General features: G+C 34.8%; 1 protein-coding gene across 3 annotated transcripts in view; it reads left to right on the top strand.

Annotated features, from left to right (window-relative positions):
• The window catches only part of Mam (neurogenic protein mastermind), a 160,297-nt gene that overhangs the window by 13,102 nt on the left and 125,051 nt on the right, over nt 1–22,144 (top strand). The window contains exon 1 of one of the 3 annotated variants that reach the window (XM_083109735.1): nt 9,969–9,994. The exons of the other annotated variants lie outside the window; for them this stretch is intronic. The gene's annotated coding sequence lies outside the window, so the exon portion shown is untranslated. Of the gene's footprint in view, nt 1–9,968; nt 9,995–22,144 lie in introns of those variants that run through there. 3 annotated transcript variants of the gene reach the window in all.

Raw genomic sequence — 22,144 nt, 5'->3', positions numbered from 1 at the left:
AAAATTACAAAATTACAAATAGTGACAATAGCATAAACTATAAGCTAAAATTGCAAATCTGAAATGAAAAAAAAATGAAACTTGAAATTCAAAACGAGGTAAAAATGATAAAAAAAAGGTGAATATGTCACGAAAACTGAACTCTAATTAGAAAACTTCTGCCTCGATAATTTGGAAAAGGATATGCGCGAAACTCTGGTACTCTGCTGCGAATCCTTCCATTTTATCGCGAGCTTGAAACGATCGAATATTTGCAAACCGCAAGTGCGATAAAGATTTTATTAATTTTAGCTAAAGCTCATTTCGAATTTAAACACCGAAAATACAAATTGTTTGACACGTATATCAGAGAAAAATTAATAATTCCAAAAGTTTTGGATGATAAGTGACAGGATATTTTATACGTGTACATATAATACGATCTGGTTTAAAAATGGTCTCGTGGTCGTTGACCGGTTTAAAATTCCGCCGTTTAGAAAACTTTTGGGGATTTCTCGACATAACGACGTCTATTCTGCATCGAAAAAAAATCGAACTCACAAATGTAGACAATGCAGTCTCAATTCAAGCTGCTCAGCGTGAGTTCTTTGTTATGCGCGTTTGTGTTGGGCTCTCCTGACGGAATCAAAGAGAGGAAGGAAGAGCATCGCCATTGTAGGGGATACCGTCGGAATAATAATGCAATTGTCATCCTGAATCCTGAATGAATTCCTCACTCTTTTATCATTTATAGGCTCTCTCCTTACATATGTATAATACTTATGAAAATAGGTATACAAATAAGACGAACAATCTCGGCACATATAATATATACGCTTTCCTCAGACTTAATTTACCAATTATATTTATGCACAATGTTTCAGAAATTAATTTTAAGGATTGATAATCGTCTTATAGCGCTGAATAATATTTTTAAAATTAGTATTTTTAAAATAATAAATTATTCGTGAAATTTAATTACTATTATGTAGCTTCTTATGTTATAATTAATTTAAATCAGATCGAATTATACAAATAACAAAATCATTGTATTAATCTACTAATTGATTTACATGTGTAATTTGAAAGCGGTATAAAATATATAAAACAAAGGCAGAGTGAGGATGATTGTCGAATTTATGCGCGAGCTTGGTCACGTTTGCGTTAAACACATTTATTAACAATGTTAATAATTTCGCATGCGGATACAGAAAGCGTCGAGCACCGCGGATTACAAAATTATCGTTTGAATGATAAATAAAGTTCACCATTTCGCTCGCTTCTAGATGAGTAATACTTGAGGAAATAATTCAAGCGTTAAATATCGATCCGCGAGTCTCGTCACCACTTTACACATTCTAATTTTGTCTAAAAACTTGTCTTTTTTCTTTAATTTATTTACTTGAACAATATTGAATATTACTATTAATATGTCTATTTGGATTAGAGATTTCTGCCACCGTTTCTTATTTTTCTGAAAAATTAATCCGCGATCGCGTTCGGTAATAATTATCGCCAAGGATTCTTTGCGAAGGAAAATAATTGTGATCGATGTGGAAACGCACATGTCAGAAATAAGAGAATAATTCATCGCGAACTTTGCACGCAACCTCCTTCGTTTTGCGTACACATGTACACACCCCCTATTGTCATTGAATCGAAACCAGGTTACTCGGCATAAAATCACCGGTTTATTAAGTAAGCCAGCGCCCTCCCCCGCCATCCTTCCCCTCCCCGTTTCAACGCAACGACAATATAATCACGGTCCCCGCGGTTTCCTTTCTTCTTACAATCGACGGCTTCGGTAAAACGGATATTGCGTAACCTTCATACATTGCACATCCGTCGTCTTCGATTCCCCCGCGCTTTTGCGTGACTCGCACGGGAAACTTTCTCCGCGAATGAACGGTGTAACAAAGATCCATACGAGAGAGGCATCGATAGACGAGCGCTATCCTTATTCCGGACGTCTTATTAAAATTTTAATACTTCATCTCAGATATACGTGATCGGAGAGATAGAATAATAAAAATAGAGTTCGCATTAAAAATTAGTAATTATGATATAACAGGTAAAATTCAAATTCAAATTTATAAAAGGTATTTTATACATCACCTTCGTGCCCTGCAATGTATTTCTTTTGATAAATATATCGATCTATAATCTAGTTTATAGTTAATGTCCGAGTGCGCTGGAAATCGCGCGTCACGGCGATTCTCGAAACAACGTGTTGGTGAAGGGCAGAACCCGACACGAGGAATCGTGCAAAAATATCCATCGCTCGTGCGACCATCGCTTCGCTCAGCTTCCTGGCGCCGGGGACTTCTTCGCGGCGCGTTACAAGAGGCGCTGCGCGCGATCGAGCCCAGATGGATGCGACTCGTACGTGTCATCGGATAGTTCGCCAATTGTTGCGGAATCGTGCGTCGTCGAGAGATATGGAACGCGTGGAGGGTGGGAGGGAGGGATCGAGCGAGATATTCGTTCGCATGCGCGTGCGTGCGCTAACATTTCACGCGATGCACTCTCTCTCGTTCGTTTCTACGTTCCGTTTCTCTCCCTCCCTGCGGTAGATCTCTCCACCTATCCTTCTCGCTTCCTCTCTTTTCGCTCCCCGCAACCTAGCCCCCCGTGTCAGGCCTCGAATGCGAATGTATACGTTTGCGCGTGTTCCTCTCTTTTCGACACGTTTGCTTCTCTTCTGCTTTCTTCCTCTCTCCTTTGGGCTTGCTCTTCCTTCGAAATGTGTGTTTATGTGTGTGTGTGTTTGCTTGCTTGCTTGCTTGCTTGCTCGCGTGCACGGAGAAGTGGTGCCACCCGTCCGTCGAGCGCTGTTGCCGTCTCTTCGTCCCTCTCTTCCTCTGCGAGTGCCTCGTGTCAGAGCTCCAGCTGAGCGTTCCGCAGCGGTTTTCAACTTAGTCATAAGCTGATGTTTCATTTGCCGTGTAAATTTATTGGATGTATGCTGATTGGTTGTTATATAAAGAAGTTTTCGAAATGTCAAAAATTCTTTATTTAATAGTTAATCGGTATATCGGATAAACTTGCCGTATAATACATAAGATATTAAGCTTGTTAGGTTGAAGATAGCGCAATGGAATGCAGAATGGACATCGTTCTCGTCGATTTTCAAGCGCGTTAAATAAGCAAAAGGACAAATTTATTTATTTTGAGATAAGTTTTCTAAAAAGTGAGAGAGAAAGGTAAAGCAGCGGTACTCATTTTAGTTTACTAGGTAACGAAAATTAATTCAAAGTGACAAAAAAATAAATTTTAAGTTAATAATGAAAATACTCATAATAAAGTAAAATGTATTAATACTTGAAAAAATTATTATAATTTTTCGCTTGATTTTAATGCCGTTTAAATTTAATTTTTGTCGAAATTTGATATCAAAAGCTTTTATTGGTTACAATTCAAATGCAGCGCGCATGCCCATTTTTGCGTGTCCAATTTCTCGACATGGTAATGCGGTAGTTTGTTTTTTTAAGTCAATGTCCACACATTCCTGCGATGGTAGATGGATATTATTAGATATGAGGCTGATTTGGCGTGTTATGTTAACGAGATTATCAGATTTTGCATAAGATTCTCTTTTGAGTATTTAGCTTATTTTGAACAAGTCATATTCGTTTGTAATCGTGATTTTCTCTTTGATTATTGCAATATGGTCTTTTTTTTATTTTTATCCTCATAAAATTTAAATTTTAATAAGTATTAATATTTTTGTTATATCGCTGTTTTCGCATTAATAATGCGAATAATTTCATCAAGCCTTGCGTGACATCTTGCACGATCTTTTCACCGCTTGCATAAATTTGCTCGATTGTTTTTTACAAGATCTGTGAGAAAAGTGCAAAGTAAAATATAGATTGTGAACCATTTCTTTTTCAAAATTTCCTTCTCTGATATATGTGTGTCACTTGTAGATTAACGTCGCAAAAATATTTTTTTTGGATTATAAAAAATGGGTTATTTTTTATAAAGTACTCTTAAAATTTGAAATTATTTTCTGATCTCAATACTGATTCTCAATACATTTTTAAATAGTTACATATTTTGAAAAAAAAATATGTTATTTATTACGTCTAACTTATTAGATTAGATAATGAATAATCTTAGGAATTAAGAATACATGTAGAATCTACTAAAAGTAAATCTACAAAGTAAATGTGTATCACAACTCGAAAATTATCGTTGACCTAGTTCTTGGTTTTTACGTCCCCGCTAGCGATGTCGTCTCCCGCGATAGGCGGTCTTAAAGTTGGCGAAATGAGGTTAAACCACCATACAAAAGCCGCGCTCATAACCATATGGTGTCTGTGGCAGTGTTTTATGTTCAGGTAGGGTTGGCATCATATATAATTCACATGGTAGCGAATATACTGCCTCGATTCCGTAGCATCCTGCCGGTGGATAAGCGAGGGGATGATAGAAGAAAGAAAAAGAGGTTTCACATATAGAAAGGTGCTTACTTTGACAGTGATCCTCAAATTATGTTGATTTCTTATGATTGCCAAAAGCAGTTACATAAATCAGCAGAAATTTACTTCATGTTCAGGAAATATAAATACTCTGTGTACGTTAGTAAATAAAATGCTTGTTTCGATAAATTTATATAGTGAACCAATATAAACCGATGTTTAGATTACAAAATTCAATCAACAATCGAAGAGCAAAAATAGAAGAAAATTAATGAAAAGCACAAATCGTACAATCGAACATATGTAGATATATGCCACTTTGAAAGATTGTAAAAATCAGATTTTTTATGTAAAATTGCAGAGTTTTGCATAATTATGAAGTCTATTTTCTACGCGAATACATTTGAGACATACATATCTCACATAAAAACTTGACAGTTTCAATTTATACGCAATGTCACGTGTCACATCACGATCTAGTAATACAGTGATTGCTTAGGATAATTTATCCACGAGATCATTTAACATGTCACGTTTACGCGTAAGAGAATATATTTTAAGAACGCATTCGTTGTTGCTATACGTTTGAGATAACATATCGTATTTTTCGATATGTCAAATACCCGTCTTCCCGAATTAATCGATGACAATAAAAGATCGCTGAGCGCGCGTGGACACATTTCCGATGCGGTTAAAAAGTTAAACGGTTACCGTATCGTTAGGCACATTCTCGGAATAAAGCCGCCATGTATCTCCAACACGGCCAGGCAGGTATTTATTGATTCAATGATAGCAGCGCCTATAGTTACGCGGTATGATGTAACTCTAGAATAGAGCAGAAGAACCGGGGTTATTGGCACCAGAGGTAAGGGTGGAAGGAACGCGAGGGTTGTGGCTCTCCGACTGTGTCGACATTAAAACGAACTGAAATACTAATGACATATATCGTAGACCAAGAGTTGTATATTTTTACTATGATGCGTATGAGGCTGTAAATTTAACGGCTCAAGAAAAGATAATTTTGGAAAAAATAATTTCTCTTACGGAGAGTCTGTATATAATCTCCTCATCTTACAGCGATATCTTGTTGGAAAAAAAGTGTTGAAATAAATCAACCAACTTTTTTCAATCTTAAACTATTAATTTCCGGCTTTACCTCGCTGACAAAATACCGGTTCTACACATGTAGATAGGTATATGTGTCCTTGATTTACGTCGATATACGTGCAAGATGGCGAAATGCATTAATCGATCGAATAGAAGACTGTGCAGAAATTTGTTGTCTCGAATTTTTATCAAGTACGAGCAGCAAAAAAGTGGAAACGAAGTAACGCGATAACATGTCGTGTATTTTTATGATTCTATCGTGTTACGTAATTCGCGTGCACGGTATATCGCATACACATGTAATAAATCGTTAAACAAACCGCTCGGATGGATTCTATTTTAGCAGCTGTGCTGTACGCGCGCGCTAAATCGCACTCATCGCACGTTCATCTGTATCATATTGAGACGGAAGCAGCGAGAACGAAATAATCTTGGCCATTAGAAACGTTTGATAGACGAGTGACACATATATTTTTCACGCTGTGTATCATTGCGAGCGTTATAAACTTGCTCTTTCGTTTAATTCCGATGTGTATGCTTATCTAAAATAATGTGCTTATCTTGTATAAAAAACAATCGCATCATTATTGTTTTATAAGTTCGCGATTTATTGCAAGCGTCGAATTTTTCCACTATACGGCAGTTATATTCCAATCGTGTGAATGTAATGAATAATAAAACACAGTATATATGTATATAAATTATCCATACTACTTGACTCTTCGTGAATTGTATATAAATATTACACGAGAAGGTCGCTTGCTCGAAATATAAACACTAAAGACTAGGAAGATTACGGGTCAAAAAACGTAAACAAATCTTTTCGCGCATTCTTTTCGTCAAACGGTAGGATCACATTTAGTTGAATTGTGAAAGTCGAGCAGTAAGGATGTTCCTTCGTTAAACGGTGTGGAGAGAATAAATGTGAAACGGAAAACGCTATATTCGCGAACGTGTGTGTCCTGTGTATCAAGTGTGTACGAGGCATCGTTCTTTGATTATTATAAGTAAGTATTAAATGATTAAGAGTACCTATAATTATGGAGCTTATAACTTGACATTGAACATAATGGAATGTCCGCTTTACGATTGTGACGTGTATAACTAAGCTTGATGTATATCGATACCATAATCGATACACATGTTACAATAAAACAATATGCATATACATTACGCAGATTATAAGGATTTAACCATCGATATCGAATACAACGTTACCCAAATAATCTTATTAATCGCCATTTATACTTTGTTTTATATTGTAATATTCTATCGCGCGTAATCTATTGTGATACATTACTAGTAAATATTTAAAGACAAAAACAAAATATTTAATGTCCAGTTATATCTCCAAATTATTAAAACAGAGAGCTAATTATAAAGAAAATGGAGAATGTATATTTTTCTCACCTCTTTTTATTTCTCTCTTTCTTTTTTTTAACTCTCGGTTTTTTTTGTTTTTTTGTTTGTTTTTTTTGACGTTTTCTAATGCTAACTGAATGGGAAGGAGAACTGCTAGTTAAATAGAGAGAGAGCTCGCGATCCTATCTATTGTGATACATTACTAGTAAATATTTAAAGACAAAAACAAAATATTTAATGTCCAGTTATATCTCCAAATTATTAAAACAGAGAGCTAATTATAAAGAAAATGGAGAATGTATATTTTTCTCACCTCTTTTTATTTCTCTCTTTCTTTTTTTTAACTCTCGGTTTTTTTTGTTTTTTTGTTTGTTTTTTTGACGTTTTCTAATGCTAACTGAATGGGAAGGAGAACTGCTAGTTAAATAGAGAGAGAGCTCGCGACCCTATCTATTGTGATACATTACTAATAAATATTTAAAGACAAAAACAAAATATTTAATGTCCAGTTATATCTCCAAATTATTAAAGCAGAGAGCTAATTATAAAGAAAATGGAGAATGTATATTTTTCTCACCTCTTTTTATTTCTCTTTCTTTTTTTTAACTCTCAAGTTTTACTTGTTTTTTTTTTTTACGTTTTCTAATGCTGACTGAATGGGAAGGAGAACTGCTAGTTAAATAGAGAGAGAGAGAGAGCTCGCGATCCTATCTATTGTGATACATTACTAATAAATATTTAAAGACAAAAACAAAATATTTAATGTCCAGTTATATCTCCAAATTATTAAAGCAGAGAGCTAATTATAAAGAAAATGGAGAATGTATATTTTTCTCACCTCTTTTTATTTCTCTTTCTTTTTTTTAACTCTCAAGTTTTACTTGTTTTTTTTTTTTTACGTTTTCTAATGCTGACTGAATGGGAAGGAGAACTGCTAGTTAAATAGAGAGAGAGCTCGCGACCCTATCTATTGTGATACATTACTAATAAATATTTAAAGACAAAAACAAAATATTTAATGTCCAGTTATATCTCCAAATTATTAAAGCAGAGAGCTAATTATAAAGAAAATGGAGAATGTATATTTTTCTCACCTCTTTTTATTTCTCTTTCTTTTTTTTAACTCTCAAGTTTTACTTGTTTTTTTTTTTACGTTTTCTAATGCTGACTGAATGGGAAGGAGAACTGCTAGTTAAATAGAGAGAGAGCTCGCGATCCTATCTATTGTGATACATTGCTAATAAATATTTAAAGACAAAAACAAAATATTTAATGTCCAGTTATATCTCCAAATTATTAAAGCAGAGAGCTAATTATAAAGAAAATGGAGAATGTATATTTTTCTCACCTCTTTTTATTTCTCTTTCTTTTTTTTAACTCTCAAGTTTTACTTGTTTTTTTTTTTTACGTTTTCTAATGCTGACTGAATGGGAAGGAGAACTGCTAGTTAAATAGAGAGAGAGCTCGCGACCCTATCTATTGTGATACATTACTAATAAATATTTAAAGACAAAAACAAAATATTTAATGTCCAGTTATATCTCCAAATTATTAAAGCAGAGAGCTAATTATAAAGAAAATGGAGAATGTATATTTTTCTCACCTCTTTTTATTTCTCTTTCTTTTTTTTAACTCTCAAGTTTTACTTGTTTTTTTTTTTACGTTTTCTAATGCTGACTGAATGGGAAGGAGAACTGCTAGTTAAATAGAGAGAGGAGCTCGCGATCCTGCGATGCGCTCGTGTCCCCGAGGGGAAATTAGATTTGCCCGTTTAATTTCGTTCTCTAAGCATGCGTAACTCCGGGTACTAAATTGACTTCGGCGCGTCCTATCTGTCGAGATAAATCTTCGAATCCCGTGGTTTCTTCGGACGGCGTCGTGGCTAGATCGAGGCGAGTTTCTCTTCGCAGTATCATGATGTATCGATATCAATAATAGGTTGAAACTGCCGTAATTCAGATGAATCCAGATTTCGCCACAAATTCTTATCTCACTTATTTTTACAACGTCGAAAATTAAATCCGATGAGACCGCGCAGATTTTAATTTTCAAAGAGAAAGCTTTACAGCTTTATCTATTTATAAATCGTAGACGCAACGGCCTTAAAAATGTCAAATCATGCAACTCGACTATGTGCGTCGTTTGTTTCAACGATCGAAGAGTGAAAATATCAAAGGGGTTAAGCGCCACACAATAGCTCTCTTGTGTTCTCTTATCCCTTTCAATATTTCCACTCTTCCAATCAATTCGAATCAATGTATAATAATGGAAGTAATATTTAGGTAAATCGAGTCTATATATATATATATATATAATCGACCCTAACGTGCGTAGGTGTAGATGACTATTTCATGGAAATGTGGAGCTTTAAATATTTATTTCGCATACGTCAAGATGTATAATCTAAATACCACATGTGCGTTTCAGACATATATCGATATTTTATTAAACAAATTATACAGATTAATATATTATTTTATTTAAACAGATTTAATTTCAGTGAGACAGAAAGATGTATTGAATAAAGAAAATTATTATAAATTTATTATTTAATCACTGAATAATTTTGATTAATTAATTTCATAGTTATCTTGCGAAATATTATGACACGTACGATAAACGCACAGCGACTTGCTATCAAAACAAATTCACGCTACTTAGCCACGTAAGTGGGAGATCGTGATAAAGGATATTGGTGATCGTGGATGTCGCGAGGTGGAAGGGAGACAGGGAGGGACGGTGTAAAGGGGGCCAGGAGGAGGAGGAGAAGACCAGTAAAACGAGGAATACGAGGGATGCTACGTCAGGGTAGGTCGCTCGATACTGACCACCCTATACACCTACGGACTTTTCTTGCTTTCGTTCTTTTTTTTACCCTAGTTACTCCCACGATTCATTTCCTGCTTTCTGCAAATATCACGATGTTAATTTCAATATTCCTTTTTGTCTAACTTGCTTTTATAAAATTACAAGTACGAGATATGATATAAATGTTACGTTGTATGTTAATATTCTAATTAAAGGACGTAATATATTTATATTTCTGTTATATTTTTGTTTCAGGTGAGTATTCACAGCACTAAAATCTTGATGTATTGTCAACTTTTGATCATCGACGTAATGTGAGTAAATAATGAATGAAATAATTTTATTATATTTCTACAATATTGTATTGTTTACGAATTTAATAATCGTGTTTATGAAATATTAATAGTTTATATATATATTGGTTAGGAATTTTTAATATTTTATAAATATTGATTTTAATATAATTTTTGCGCAACATATATACAAATGGTAATGTGAACGCAGCAAATTGAATTGACCGCTTATCGTGACTTGCGTTTCATATTTTATACGTAAATAGCAAGCATTTATAGGACATCGCAATTATTCGAAAAATAGATGCGATACAGGAAATGATTATAACGTGCGATTGGATAACAAAAATATATACATCACATATACAGAAATCAATCATCATAAATCATAATAGATATAGTGTTTGTTAAATAAGTATTCTATTTTTCTTATATAGGGAACTATATTAATAGTAAATAATAATAAATTAATTTAATTTTCATATGAGAAAAAAACGAGAACCAATTTGATTAACTAGATCAATTAGATTAATCAGACATAATTGTTACTTAATTACGAAATTATATTAATTTAATTAATTCGATATATGTATAATACGGAAATTTATTTGACTTTGATATCGTCTGATTTCATTGAGAATAATGAGCATTTCTCTGAGCTTTGCTTCATAACAATTGGACCGCAACGTTACGCAGCATCGGGTTAATAATCGCGAGTCGGCGCGGGTCTTTTCGCGCGTAGTAACTAGTAGATAGGTAACAAGAGATGGAGTACGGCACGCGACAAATCTAGGTTGGTAACCACTGGCAAGCAGGAGGCAGCTGAACGGACAAAGAGCGAACGGTTATTGCAGGACGACAGTGCAGACTCGATGCCGGCAAGCCCCACTCTTCCTTTTGTCTCGCTCCTCGTTCCTCTCCCATCACACACCGTGTATCCCTTGCATCTAAACCTACTAGAAGCTACCTGTATACCTACCTATCTGCCTACCTACTCTTCCTGACACCATCGCCATGTTAGCGAAACTTTTCTGGAATTCCTATGTCCGGTGTTTCTTGAACGTCGGTTTCTCAATCGCTTTTGGCCTCCTGACTTAACGTTCTTAAGTAATTCTTTTCGTTTGTGATTTTCAATCCGTTATAAGTCTGCGTACTATACAACACCATCTTCATATTGCGTATGTTTATTTAGTACATTTTCCCCATTTTTCTTTATAAAAAAGAAATTTCTTTTGTGCGATTAACCAGAGAATGTATACAATTTTTGATTTTATTTTTCTTAAAAATATAAATAGCGTTTGATTGTATAATATTTAATTTATATATTAATTTTTACAAATTTTGGAAAATTAAATATTAATAGATGTGTTTTTGGCTGAGAATTATACTGCAGATTTTCTTTTCGAATTCGATTTAAAAAAAAATATTGATACTCTCTTAACAGAAATCATTTGAGAATTGCATTAAAATTATACATTATAACACAGCACACACTATAGATATGTACAAAGACCGCACACACATTCAAAATTTCCCGAAATTATAATTTCTTTATCACAAGATAAGAAACAGTTATAACTTTATCACAAGATAAGAAACAGTTATAACTTTATCACAAGATAAGAAACAGTTATATATAGATAGATTACTTCAAAAACTAAAATTAAAAAGGGTATACTTTTGATGACATTCACCTTAGACTATTCACCTATGACTATTCTTTTTAGGTTACTTAAAAAAATAAATTTTACTAAAAAAATACATAGGATATATATCTTTTTATCTCTTTTAAAATTTCTACACTATTATTTCTCAAGCTGCTGATTATATTAAAACAAAGTTTTAGATGAAATTTAATTTAAGTTATGAAATCTGTCTCTAATAATGTATAAAAAAGTCATGATATTAAGTATCAGAGAAAAAATCCAAGAAGAAGAATTTATTGTATTTCAAGAGAGATATTTTTTGTTAACATAAATTTGTGCCAAATTGAGATACTTCCTAGAAATGTAAAAAATTATTTTTTTTTATTTTAAATAAAATTATTCATTTTTTCAATAAATTGATAATCTTTATTATTTGTATCTCTAAAAATATTATCGCGTAAAATTATCGAAAAATGAAAATATTTCATTTTTTAAAATATTCTAATATAAAATATGAAATATATATTTTGTAAAGAATATTTTAGAGACACTTTTATTCAACTTTACTAAAATATTTTAATATCCAGAATAATGAAAAAAATCGAGTTATAAAAAAATATATAATCTTATTTAAAAAGCCAAAAATAGTTTTGGATATTTTATTTACGTAAATAATTTGTATGTTGATTACATGTTCCTTAAAATAAGTAATATACAATAATTTTATTTTTTTAATAGAAGATAATTTATACTCTTAAACAAAAATTTTTTTGAATTAATTAATAAAATCAGTTTAGATGCATTAATACAGGAGATGGTGAGAATCGTAGAAGAATAATTTTTATATAGTATATAATAATTTTTATATAGTCAATGTTGATTTCGAAATCACACAGTATTTATCGCTCGTTCGATAAATTTTCTTATTTATTTTGTGTGACACGCTTTCTCTTTCTAAAGAAATACTTCCTGTAGCTGCTTTCAAAAGTTTACATTTGAGTGTGCGCATTACTATAGGTTGAAGATAAAGGAATATATCCCTCTTTGTCACAATTTCTGAGCAATTAGGTTTGCCTTCGAAGGCATCAGTCGAAAAGAGAAGCAAGTGAGAAAAGGTTGTCTTTCGAACGAAGCGTAGTACAAAAGAAGGAAATATTTTTAAGTGCGATTGGTGATGAAATAAAAAAGAATTCACTAAGTGATCAATAAGTGATTGTCGGATTGTGTAATTATTAGCAAAAATGTGAAAGTGATTGAATACGTGACATTTTTTGCACGTAATAATTTACGCATATATTTTGATAATGTATATCATCACGTTATTAAATATCATTCCGTAGTTTTTTAAATAAAGTGAAAGTATTGCTGAATAAATATGAATTTTTTAAATGATTTTTGGTACGACAGCTTTCGGAACACATTAAGAGATCAAATTACGTGGTTTTTGTTATCTGCGCCTGGTTGGATACAACACCCAATTCAGAAAGAAGAGAAAAAAATTCGCAAGACTCGAAAGAATCATTCTTATCAGGAGAAGGTAAATTTTTTATACTCACAAAATTCATTAAATCCGCTGTAAATTAATTCGGGGAATAAGAATGGGTAAAATTGATCATCGATTTTTACAATATCACGAGGTGGATGTTACAATATCACGATTATTTATCTACAGATGAAAGTTTAAAAAATATTTTTTCGAAGATGGTTTTTGTAGAACATATGTGATAGTAAAGCATGGTACAAAGGGCACAAAATTTTGTCAAGGTTAAGCATAATAGTGTCTCAGCGCATATGCGTAGTTGTATTAAGTCTTTGACCTTGTGAATTTCTTTTCAAAATCTCTTGAATCTTTGCTAGCACAATTTTAGAATTTCTATATCATCACTGTTTTTTTTTCTCAGAAAATTTCTGATAGTTTAAAAAGAATCTTTTAAAATACGTGCGGATTTGAAGATGGAATAATTTTTTTGTTTTACGAAAACTAGTTAAAAAGTTATTTAATTCAATCAGTTTAAATCTAAATATTTTTTAATCGATTTTTTAAAAAAATTATTCAAAATTTTCAAGAAAATGAAAAGTTAAACGTTAAAAGTTAGAAAAAAAATATATACCTATATATAATTCATCTGTAAAATTTAATTTTTATATAATTTTTAATATAATTTTTTTAACTCGAAAATCGGGAAATTGTCGCAACTCTTTCATTTTTAATTTTATCATTAATGTTATAAATTAATATTTTAAACTTTTAAAAACTTTTTATGATATATTTATCATACTTATATACGAATTTTTTTAAAATCTGCTTGAAATGATATTAATTTCAAATTAATGATATTAATTTAAGTGAGAAAGAAATGAGACGAATGCAACAAGATCCATGCGTAATTTTACATTTCATATTACTCGCTATCATATATCTCATTAAAGATTTATATCCTTTTCTTCTCTCTATCCGTTCATCCTTCCTTTTTTTCTTTTTCGCGATCGAGTAGCCATTCTTTTCGAGACGCTTAATTCAAGGTGACGGTCGATCGATAAAGACGCGGCTACGTGCTTGAGACGGGCTCAAATTAAGCATCCGTTGATATTTCGCCTCCCCCGCTGATCAGTTTCGTGGTTTTTGCGTTCGTCATAAACACCCGTAACCTTTCGTCCACGCCCGTTTCTTTCTCACTTTTTTGCCCATGAGGCGCATAATTGTTTAATGCGTATAGGGACAGGGACGTTTAAATTTATTAAAATATTGCTACTATTTTAGTGTCGATATCCTTATTTAACATCAAAAGTTCAAAAATTAGTGAAATTTATTATATAAATATAATTTTCCAATTTAATTTTTATATTAGAATTTATCAATGATAAAAATATTTAATACAAATATCAAATAATTACCAATTGTAAAAACAAAGAATTAACACATCGAATAATTGAATTTTGGATTTCGAATATTAACTTCAGTAGGTCAGTTCTCTCGAATTGACACAATTTTTCGTTAACGAAAACATGGTAATATCGTTCAGGACACTTTCACAATGCTTTGTTTCGTATGAAATAAAATGTGTCAAAGTAAGTGCTAATCGAGAAACACTGGTTTTCCTGGCTTTATGAATAGAATAGCCCGAAGGTAGAGTCGCCAGACTAGTCTAGGATACTATTGTCAGATGCTAAACTCAAGCATATTAAACTCACAATGGTCTATAATAATAAATTGAACGTCCGATTGAAGAATGGAGTTTCTGCATCGCGACTCGAATCTTAAATACATCGCGAATTACGACGTGTCATATTGATCGGGAATTAATTCCGATATCATGCGGTAATTTGAAGTTGTTTGATGTTTAATCACTTAATGATCCAATAAAACGATAGAAAATGTTTCATAGTATTTAAAACATATTTCCAGATAATCTGCAAATATCTGAAAATAATTGTAAGAAAGATGCATTATTTGTTAAAATTTCGAAATGTACTACAATTTTTTCATACTTGATATACACGAAATAATGGTCATTAAATTTTTAATTTACGACTAATGGCTTTCCACAAAAATATTTTCCGGTACGGAAAAAATCATTCGATATGGAATCTGTTAAATTTACTAAGTTGACAAAATGAACAGCTGATATGCGATACACGTGAGTAAAAGCATAGTTGAGCCAGTTTTTCCGGGAATAGAAACGTCGAATCTCCATCGGACAACAGGTTCTTGCGGTCGCGTGAATACGTGAATAATGAATGCAGATATTCTCGGGTAATGATAACGAGAGGTATTGGATTAAGGAGACGGGTCGCGATAGAGTCCTTTTATTTTCACGGGAAGGGGCGAGAAAAGGAGCGTGTGCCATCACGTGCGAAATGCCATCGTAGGGAAGAGACTCGACTTTTTCGCCAATTATCGTGACAGTGACACACTTTGCGGGCAAACGAGTTTTCCAGGCTATTTTAATCGAGAGGGAACGTACGTCGCGCGGCTTCGTTTAATCGGTTCCCCACTTGTTACTCTTTGCGATCGTCCAGCGCGCGTGCTATGCATCGTGATTTCGCGTTTCTTACTAGGAACGTATCGTCGCCCTCAGATCTACTGATCGAAACATAATAGAATTTGATCATGATGCTCAAAAATATATCAAATTTTTTTAATGATAAAGCTTTAGATATAATTAAAAAGTATAAATTTTATTTTTTTATTTTGAATGATTTCTAACCTAATCTAATCTAATAATTTTCTTCGTGTTGCATTGTTCCATTTCCCCCCGGTCTTGATTTCTTTTTCTCATTCGAATCAATGTTAATGGCTACGATACTTTAGTCCCGGTTTTCCTCGCTCAACTCTTACTATTGTTAACACAATTAGATTGAACGAGAGATTAGACATTGTAAGACGAGCAATTAACTTAAATTATCTTAAATTATATTGATTGAATTACACGGGAGCGATCGGGGGCGAATTGCGCGGGGTTTAATTGCGCGTGTCATGTCCCAAAGTCAAAGGTTCGCGTATCTGAAACGAGCGTGTCGAATCCATTTCTGCTCCGCTACGGCAACTATAATTCGATGACGCGTCGATACGCGACCGCGGGCTCCTTATCACAGCCGTCGTGACGCGCGTGTGTATCGCGCGACGCTGCGGCATTAATTAGCCGACCGGAGCGAAGACAACTGGCCGGCAAGGTCGCACACTCGCTCGCCGGTGCTCTGGACCCTCTTCGACGACAGCTGACAGCCGACGTGCGCGATCCGGGTAGTACACACCTCGCGGTATTAATCGCGCTACAAACGTTTCCTGGGCGCAGCGGTGCTCAATCACACCGATGTGACGTGTCGTCGGGCGGTCGTAATCTCGGAAAATAGGGACTTTGCCTTCGCACGTGAAGCGGAATGTTTCCCGGGTAAGATAAGACCGATCTCTCTTTTGCTCGTGATTCCGTCTTAACCGGCGTGTTAACGTGATTCTTATCGCTCGAAATAAACGGACCCGTTTTGGTCAAAGTGACATCATCGTCCGATTTATCGCGTATCGATAAAAAAAGTTTTTGTTAAAAGATCACGTTCTCTCTCTATTTCAAAGATACGTACGAAGACTTAGAGTGAAACGTAACGATATGAATTGACGAATATAAAGTTATACGTCAATTTTATAATTCTTTCGAAATGGTACAATTTTTTTTAAATTCGTTTAACGGCTAGATTTTTTTCGTCACGAGAAATCTCGATTAAATTTACGAAAAGTCGCTTAGAAATCGAACTCGATTTACATGGACGGAGATTAGAAACTGACATTTTCTACTCTGCGGAGTGTGTAACAGGTAATTAACTCTCTCACAAAGTGTTTGCGAGAAGGGAAATGCAAGACGCGATGGAGGAAGAAGCGAGAGAAAAAGAGACGGAGAGCGCGCGGAGAGAGAAGGATGGAGAGAGACGGAGAGATAGAGAGAACGTTATTAAGTGAATTACATGTTGTGCAAGGTAACATCGTATCCTATCGTAAGCGAGCTCGCGCGTCTCGATGGCTGCGCGCGTATGTGCGTAACGCGAAACCACCATTATCCTTAAAAAGGGATTCTTCCGTTTGAAAAGCCTGCGAAAGATAGCGGCAACGGATACGTTCGCGCTTCACCTCGCGAAGAATCCGAAGATTACCCACTGTTGGCGGAACGAGAATTCGTCGTACGAATTATTTTCTACCAAATTTTTCTTTGAAAAATTAATCTCGAAAAAAGAGTTTATTCGCATCTCATGTGGTTGAATCGAGTTTACTGCATTATAATTCCATTTCTTTGTCATTAAAAGTAGAATGCGTAAAAACGCCGAGTTGATAAGCTATTAATGATTCATCGAGTACACTTGTTTATGAAAAATTACGACAGAGAAAAATCTTCATGCAATAAAACACGACGCGCAAATGATTTTCCGTCTAATTAACTAATTGTTTCGAGTAAAGAGTCACAATCTTCGCACGTGATAGTATGGAATTAATATAATGAAAGTAATTCTCGTTGATGCAGCGGTTTGAAACCGGCGAAAACCGGGTCAGGAGGAGATTCTAGAAGCTTCAAACCTGTTATGCAATTCACGTATTAAAATATCAAATATGTTTTATTCATGTCACTTGCCAGGTTACGATCGAAGTCACATGAAATATAAAAATTGTAGGATATAAAAGAAAAACTCTATTATACGTATATCGAATTTCTGAGACGTGTGCTCGTGCATTTTTTTTTTATTTTCTTTTTCTATCGATCAGCTCTTATGAAAAAGTAAAAATTTTAAAAATAAGAAAATTAGAGACTGTTAGGTTTACTCTTTTATATATTAATTAATTATTAATTATTTTTGATATGAATCAAGGGCTAAAAATAATTGCGTCGCGGTTTACGGGCACCGAAGAGAAAACTAGAAACTTATCACGAAACGAAAAGTTTCCAGCAGGCTTCGTACTTTGAACCGTGTTCCTTCTCCTATTTGAAAGGCACGCAGGATTTGCGTCTACGGGCGAAGGGAAGCGATGCGTAGTGCGTTCGAGATGGAGGGGACAAACCGATGCAAGGGATGAGAGTCGGCAGGCCGAGACCGAGAGAAAAAGATATGAAACAGCTGTGCCGGTTCTATGGAGACAAGTCTCAGTCTACCGACCTATGCGGACATACCGTATAATACCGTGCTGGAGTTGTGTACCCTTCCCAAACAGGGGCGCTCATCTCGCACTTTGAGCGAGTTGTCACCGATCACTGATAACATCATCAGCTGACAGAACGAAAAAAAGCTGTGCTCAATCGCGGCGATTGCGCTCTAACATGAACACAAAACTCTTGAAAAGGATTAACGTGTGTTAAGGCGAAGAAATATTACGTAAAAGATTTACGTAAAATATGCCCTCGTCGAAATAACCATCTATTTAGGATTTACTTAAATATTTGTGATTCGGAGAAAGTGCACAACTTTGACGGCAAGTGTGCCTTTCTCCCTTCTATCCTTCTCTCTCTTTTTCTATCAATATTTTTCTGAAATACAACTAGTATACTTTTCCATAATGTAGGGAAAATTATCTATATACACGCTATCGCGTAAAGTCACGAACGGTGCATTCCTGTGTCTTTTACATCAGTCTGCTACTTTGTAACTTTTCACTATTGCGATGCATCGTTTCGATTTCTTTAAAGTTTTGTTCGGGACGGTGACCATTGCTGTTCTAATATTAGTCCGTGAATAATACTCTAGTTTAGCCGCCTGTACGAGCAGTACTATAAAGGAGTATGCGAAAGGAGGGGGAGAGAGAAGGGAAGGAACAACGGGAGTCTTTTTACGCCATACAAGTTCGTTGCTCCCTATTTTGGGAACGATAATACGGCGGATAAGCATCGAATCTTGCTTAAGACACGCTGTACATACGTTTTTCATGATAATCGGGGTTTCGTGATAGCGCGGAAAGCGTTGTTTTCTCATAAGAAGCAGAATTGGAACGTATATTAATAATCGTTTACCGTTAGCTAGACGAACGGCCGCGGAAATGGAGCGAAACCCGCTTGTTAGTTATTTATTTATTAAAGATTTCTCTAAATTTACTCACATAGCGTACCTTTAACTCCGCTTTCTGCTTTCGCATTGCTACACATCTTACACATTTTCGATAAATTGGAATTACATTACATTCCAAGATGTGCCATCTCAAAATTTAACGTGAAACGCTTCGAGATAAAAATTGATAGATAATGTTAAATTTAGTAAAATGCACTTATAATTAGTGAAAGTATAAATTTTCATACTTATTACGTCGCTCGCCATTTGTGCGCTCATTTCGTGCGATCTAATCGAAGTGCAAATTATAATGTCTCATATAGATATTTAATCCATATCTAGACCATATTACGGGCCTCGGGATATTAAAATGCGTAAACGAGGAATTCCATGAGCGATCGGAGAAATACGAATACGAGAAATAAATACAATCGCCGCGATATGAATATATAAATCGATCCCCTTGTCGTAGCCTCTTCCCCTGTATCATCTCCTATCGGGTGTGGCCGATAACTAGGATCCGTAGCGTTCCTCTCGATCTTCTCTCTCGGTGGCATTAACCTTGCCGATCCTCGTGCGTCTCGTCGTGGCCGCGAGTTAACACTAGCAGGTACTCGCCGCGATAATGGCTGAAGCTCCTTGCGACCGTTAGGTATGGCAAACCGGATAGGATATACGCGATCGGTGCAGTCGATGCTACTCGCAAGGGAAACATTCGCATTTCCTGAGAGCTTCTGCGATTTCGACAAACTTTGGATATATTGTAGACACGATGCATAAAGGCTACGATATTAATAATTATAATAATAATATATTAATAATAATAATATATTAATATAATAATATATTAATATAATAATATATTAATAATTAAAACTTTTACCATTAAGTAGTTTTTTGAAAATAGAGAAATTTCTTTGAAATTTGGAATTAGTCTTTAATTTCCAAAAACTTATACGTGGCTCTGAAAAATTTATTTTTATACATGCCTTTATGTCATTAAAAATTTCTTTCTCGTAATCACGCATAACATTTAGAAATTTATAATAGATTCCAAAAATATTATTTTTTCGTTTGAAATACTTTCGACGTCACAAAAATATTTTTCTGATTAGAGATATCTAAATGAAATTAATCTTTATTAATTAGATATCTAAATGAAATTAATCTTGCAGATTTATACTAATTCTTGCTTTAGCGTTAAAACAGTGAAATATAAATACATGTCTCCTAATTTTCTGCCTGCTCTTGCCTAACTATTTTATTAAATATTTGGAATTTGTATCAAAATATGAGAAGGAAAATTGTCAATGTTTCTTAATTAGTAAGTTTCCGTCGACTCATTGCCATAGGAAGAGGATACTGCGGAAAAGAGCGCGCCGCAGGTTGTTGATCCTTTCTTCTCGTTCCTAGCGTCCGTTCTTCTCCCCGTCATCCCGTTCTCTTTTTCACAGGGAGAGCGTGTTTTCTCCTCTCCTCTCTTCTCCCATATCCCATCCGCGGGGTCCGCGGCTTTACAAGATTATTACTCATGGATGACAGGTAAAAGGCGCGATCTGGTGCGAGTACCAGACCCAGAGTGGGTGCGGTGGCCTTCCGATCGTGTGTTTTTACGAAGACGATTTTATTTTGTAAACAGCACTCTGATTGAGAGTATCTTTCTGTCACAGTCATCACAATCTCGCGATCGATACGACAATCACGTTGATAATCGCGTCTATTTTTATATTTAAAAAATGGTAATTCCTTTGGATTAATGAAGAATATTATGCAAAATCAAAAGATATCGACTCTTGAGCTAGTTAATATCGAAAACGAAATACAAACGATACTTGATGTTATCAAATTACCGATATTATCGGAGAATTATATAAGTGTGCAGATTCAATACAGTCGTAATTTTATCAGAAATTGCAACACGATATTTGAATCTAATCTGCGACATGTTACGTTGTTTCGCAACAATAATGATTATTACTCGCGTTCGTGATCGATCCGCGAATATCATTCTCGGAATCGTCGGCGAAATCACGGCGACCGGTCGAGGCGCCAAGGTCGTGGACTTGGAAGGTTGAAGAGAAACCGGGAGGTGAGGAAACTCGCGGCGGAGGAACGCGAGAGAAGGAACAACCCAAAGAGAGAGAGAAGCTGCGAATGTATCTCTCTCGCTCGGAATGGATGATAATTGCATCTTGCATTCGCTCGTTTTATATGACCGATCTCGAGTGATTTAACGAATATGGCGGCCGCGATATTCTCATCTCCTGCGAGGTTTCTTCGTCTCTCGAACCGGCGAATGTTGGGTTCAATCGTCCACTGTGTAATGATGCTGGCACCTTGAGGTCCAGTCGATAAATCCGCAATGCTGTCCTAAAGAAGCATCTCTGGCTCCACGATATCGAAACTCTCGCTTGTAATTTCGGTAATTTCTTAATAATTTCTTAATAATTTCTTACTTAATCATGCGACAAATATTAATAAACACACAATTAAATAGTTCAATATGCATTCACGTTCTTGTGTTTATCTTCCTGAGCTTTTCGGCGTTTTAGAAAAAATATAATCGTTGACGTTGTCGCGCTTTTTCAATAGCCATTCAATAAAACAAACAAATGACTCATATTAAGCATTATGCGAGCAACTATGCGTTCTTCCGGAATTTTCCGCAGTTATCTACGATTATGAATCGCGCTTCAATTCGCTCAGACACATTTTAGTTGGAACAAAATTCTACGTACAATTCGATGTCGTTTAATAATCTCGGATTCTAGATCGTCTAAAGTAGGTTCCGTAATGAATGATAAAGCGTCGCGGAGCTTTACGCAACGATATCGCGCTGCTCCCGTTATTAATGTATTTTGCGAGTGTTAAGCGAGAATAAGCGACTCTTATCGATGAGTAATATGATGCGAGCCTCGATGGGGCGATGGGAAGGGAGTGGGGGTGGATTATTCGCGTAAACGATTACTGTAACAAAGCTACGCGCAATAATGTTCGGAGAGACAAA

This window comes from Camponotus vicinus, unplaced genomic scaffold, assembly GCF_025532165.1.
Source record: "Camponotus vicinus isolate PSW18456_S1 unplaced genomic scaffold, iyCamVici1.0 SCAF_1, whole genome shotgun sequence".
Classification (NCBI taxonomy): domain Eukaryota; kingdom Metazoa; phylum Arthropoda; class Insecta; order Hymenoptera; family Formicidae; genus Camponotus; species Camponotus vicinus.
The sequence above is the reverse complement of the archived record's forward strand: the minus strand, read 5'-3'. Positions and strand labels throughout refer to the sequence as shown.